Source organism: Nycticebus coucang, chromosome 9, assembly GCF_027406575.1.
Source record: "Nycticebus coucang isolate mNycCou1 chromosome 9, mNycCou1.pri, whole genome shotgun sequence".
NCBI classification, from domain to species: domain Eukaryota; kingdom Metazoa; phylum Chordata; class Mammalia; order Primates; family Lorisidae; genus Nycticebus; species Nycticebus coucang.
Genome location: NC_069788.1, coordinates 5193035 through 5197443, shown reverse-complemented (window position 1 = coordinate 5197443; position 4409 = coordinate 5193035).

The window sequence follows — 4409 nt, the reverse complement described above, 5'->3', positions numbered from 1 at the left end:
ATCTTTCAAAAAAATTATCTCAAATTGTATTATAGACCTAAAAATGTAAAATGCAAAACCATAAAACTTCTGGATGGATAAAAGCATCAGCTAAAATCTACATGACCTTGGTTTTGGTGATGAGTTTTTAGATACAACACCGAAAAACAATTCATGAAAGAAAAACTGATGTCATTAAAATTAAAAACGTCTCCTCTGTAAAGACTGTTGAGAGAATGAAAAGACAAACCTTATATTTGGAGAAAATATTTGCAAAACAGATATCTGATAAAGGGCCTGTATCCAAAATCTACAAAGAACTTGTAAAACTAAAATATGATTTTTTTAAAAAACCCAGTTTGATAACTAAGCAAAAGACTGAGACGCCTAACTAGGAAGAGATATAGATGGGAGATGCCGAACATCATTTGTCAGTAAGAACTGCAAATTACAACAACAATGAGATATCATAGACACTTATGAAAATGGTTTATTTTTTATTTATTTATTTATTTTTTTGCTGTTTTTGGCCGGGGCTGAGTTTGAACCCACCACCTCCGGCATGTGGGGCTGGCACCCTACTCCTTTGAGCCACAGGTGCTGCCCTGAAAATGGTTTATTATTATTTTTTTTAAATACACAGGAACATAATGTAATATCCTTGTATTTTATGAGTATCTTTGACTTACACAAAGAGAAATTTCATAAAAATAGTCCAGGCTTATTAGTTCCCCTAAACTTTTCTCTTTTTTTGGCAGAAGCAGAAATTTATTTTTTTTATTTATTTTTATTAAACCATAGCTGTGTACATTAGTATGATCGTGGGGCACCATACACTTGGTTCATAGATCGTTTGACACATTTTCATCACATTAGTTAACATAGCTTTTGTAGCATTTTCTTAGTTATTTTGCTAAGACCTTTACATTCCACATTTACTAGGATTCACATATACCCTTGTAAGATGCACCGCAGGTGTAATCCCATTAATCCCCCTCCTTCCCCCTCCCTCCCGAAAATGGTTTATTTTTAAAACTCCTAACAATACCAAGGGCTGGTGAGGTTGAAAAGCAAAGGGAAATTTCATTCATTGCTAGTGGGAATGCAAAATGGTGTAGGCACTTTGGAATACAGTTTGGCAATTTCTTAACAATGCTAAACATAGGGCGGTGCCTGTGGCTCAAGGCTGGAGGTGGTGGGTTTAAACCCAGCCTGGCCAAAAACTGCAAAATAAAAGAAAAACAATGCTAAACATAGTCATACCATACAGTTCAGAAGACGTGCTCCTAGGTGTTTACCCAACTGAGCTGATAACTTATCTCTATGTTAAAGCGTAGAGAAGCTGCTAGTATTGTGCTTCGGCAATGTGCCCCGTGTGGTACAGTTATTCCCCCGCTGTGGTATTAGTCAAGGATTCTGATGCTGCTACGTGTGTATGCTGGAATTGAACCATTAAGTAAGTGGATGGCAGATGGTGGGAACCACTATTCCGACTGTTGAACTGTAAGCTCAAAGGTAAAAAAAAGGGTGGAGACTAGAATGGGCCACGTGGCAATATGTCAGAGGCAGACACACCAGTATGAACTCATGTTTGGCTTAATAGAGACACAAATGGTTACATATAAACCCTCACTTTTGATGGGGTTTAATCTTGATAAGCCCATCATAAATTGAAAATATTCCAAGTCAAAAGTACAGTTTGGCTTTTGATATTTTCAGCTAATGATGGGTTTACCCAGATGGAGGCTTACTGTGAGTCGAGACGTGCACTCAGTACTTATCCTTTTGCACTATCTTAAAGCCACAAAAATCATCTTGAGTCCAATATCCACAGGTCGCCTTACCCACATGTGCTCCCCCTGCCCTGTGAGTTGAGAGGACTTAGACTCAATGACCCTGTCCTGGCAACAAGCACACTTAGCGTCCAGATTTTGGTTCCTATTACCATTTTCCAATCAAAGAAACCAGTTTGGAAAAATGACCAGTTTAGGACTGAAGCAGGAAATGAGCCAGATGAGCCTGAAGCATCTTGTTATACCAGAAAGGAAGGAAGGAGCTTTCCTTTGCTATACCCGTACAAAAAATTTATATAGCAAAGGAATGCAGGCGTCCACTGAAAAAACTCCCAATGCCTAAAGCTGGAATGTTTTGCATAACAAATTAGATAAAATGATACTGAATTGTAACCCAAAATGTAAAATAAATATGTGTGAGTCCAAACTAATATAAATAGAGAAAAGAGATATGTTTCAAAGAATATATTTATGTATATTGCCAAAGAATTTAGAATAATTTATGTAGATAAACTTCCTTCAAGGGGGTGGAGCATAACACACCACCCCTTAGACGTGGGCTGCACATAGTGAATTTTTCCAAAGAGTGCAATATGAAAAGAGAGGAAAAGGAGTAAATTTATAGTGTATAAAGCTAACATACACCACCCCCACCAGATGTTCAAGGTCAACATTAACAGGGAGAATAAGTGTTGATGGTCTGTACGCTTAACCTGATTTGATGAAAACAACAGTTGGCCTCTGTGTCTTTTTCCCTCAAATCCATAACCCCCATCTAATTATGTGAAAACATCAGAGAAGTTCTAGGTGGGACATGCAGGAACGTTCTACAAAATATCTGACTCCTCAGAATTGTCAAGGTCATGAAAAACAAGGAACATGTGAAAACCTGTCCTAGCCAAGAGGAGACTACGGAGATACTAAAACTAACCAGTGTTTTATCTTGGAGCAGCTGCTGGAACAGGAAAGAAACAGTAGGTAAAACTAAGGAAATATGAGTAAAGTACGCACGCAGCCTTGGTTCAATACCTATGACAAATGGATCATACTAATGACAGGTGTTAACAATAAAGGAGACTGGGCATGGGTACATGGGAACTCTGTTACCTTTGCAATTTCTATTTAAATCCAAAACAGTTCTAAAAAATGAATATCATTTTTAAAATCATAAATAATAAATAAAAGTGAAAAATTAGTTATGACCCTTTGCAATGATTTAAGTTCTAGAAATGTATCTTGAAGAAATCACTGCGCTATATCTTATTGCAAAGCAGTTTTGATAATAGTACCCGCAGCACAGGTGCGTTGTGAGTTCAGCCATATAAAGCAGAATAAGTAGTCAATACATGGTAGTGGGCACTGCTGTCATTCAAAGCTGACTCTGACTCAGGCACAATCCTTAAAGAATAGATAGTGTAGGCCGGCACGTGGCTCACGCCTGTAATCCTACTACTTTAGGAGGCTAAGACAGGTAGATTACCCGAGCTCAAAAGCGAGACCCCATCTCTTAAAAAAAAATAGCCGGGCGTTGTGGCGGTCACCTCTAGTCCCAGCTACTTGGGAGGCTGAGGCAAGAGAATCACTTGAGCCCAAGAGTCTGACATTGCTGTAAGCTACGTTACCATGGCATTCTACCCACACGGCAACAGAGTGAGACGCTGTCTCAAAAAAAAAGAAAGGAAGAAATGAATTGACAGTGTAGTACAGATAAATAAGAAGTTGAATATAATAAAGTATATAAGTAACAATAATTGGCTCCTTATTTACTAACTGTATGACCTTGGCAAATGAGCTAATACACACAGCAATAATGATGATATTGATATATTAACCTCAACATTAACGACAAGATGAAGACAGAATTGTGGTGGGCACAGTGGGAAACAGGGATCTCTTAACTTTTGCTGGGAATGTCTGTGTCTTACTAGTAAAGGTAATAACTAAAGTGTATGTTATGAACGAATATTAAGTAATTCCTTTGTTCATTCAACAAACATTCATTGAGTTTCTGTGTATATCTAGTTTGCTATGTGTCAGGCCTTGGCAGGAGTCCTCAAACTGCAGCCTGCGGGCCACATGCAGCAGGCAGTGTGATTGTATTTGTGCCCGTTTTGTTTTTTTACTTCAAAATAAGATATGTGCAGTGTGCATAGGAATTTGTTCATAGTTTTTTTTTTTTAACTATAGTCCAGCCATCCAACGGTCTGAGGGACAGTGAACTGGCCCCCTGTTTAAAAAGTTTGAGGACGCCTGGGAGGAAAAGACAGATACCGCAACGCATATTGTGATTTCAACACAAGGAAGGAAGCACGGTAAGTGGCTAAGAGCTCAGAAGCCGTCCTCATCCTCCAGCCAGTGTGGAAATGGAGGAAGACTTCCCAAAAGGATGATCTGTGTTTGCTGGTTGAGAATGGACTAATATTTCATGCAGTGGAGACATTAAAAGCCAATCCTAGGGGTGAAAATAGCATGGTGTGCAGACAGAGCAAGAAGCCTCTGAACATTGGTTAAGTATTAACTTCAAGACAGGGAATACTAGACCGTAGATTGCAAGGACAAAGTCCTCAGGACTTCATGTTAAGGAGCTTGTACTTTTGCTACACCATCAATATGAGGGATTATAAACATAACAGTAAC